Below are 357 nucleotides of genomic sequence, written 5' to 3' on the forward strand. Positions count from 1 at the left end.
ACCCTGCCCGCAGCCATTAGGAAGCTGCTGAGGGGCTAAGGGAGGGACAAGGGGTGGGAACAAAAGTAAACTGTGTTTACTTTTGTTTCTTGTCGCAGCACCTCGGGCCTCAGAAAATGGCTTGGCGGGCCGCATGGCGGCCCGTGGGCCATATGTTGCACAAGCCTGGCATAGACTAACCACCTGCATGCCTACCCACATGGGTGACTGGTTCCTCCTAATATTGGGGGGGCAGCAGCAACAGATTGCTGACTGGGTGGGGGTCCCCCAGAGACCAATTGCTGACTGGGGGGCTGCGGGAGAAGGGAATTTTTTTGGTGGGGCTGAGAATGTGTGCATGCATGCATGCACCTTCCC

The sequence above is a fragment of the Alligator sinensis genome, unplaced genomic scaffold (genome assembly GCF_000455745.1).
Source record: "Alligator sinensis unplaced genomic scaffold, ASM45574v1 scaffold218_1, whole genome shotgun sequence".
NCBI lineage: Eukaryota > Metazoa > Chordata > Crocodylia > Alligatoridae > Alligator > Alligator sinensis.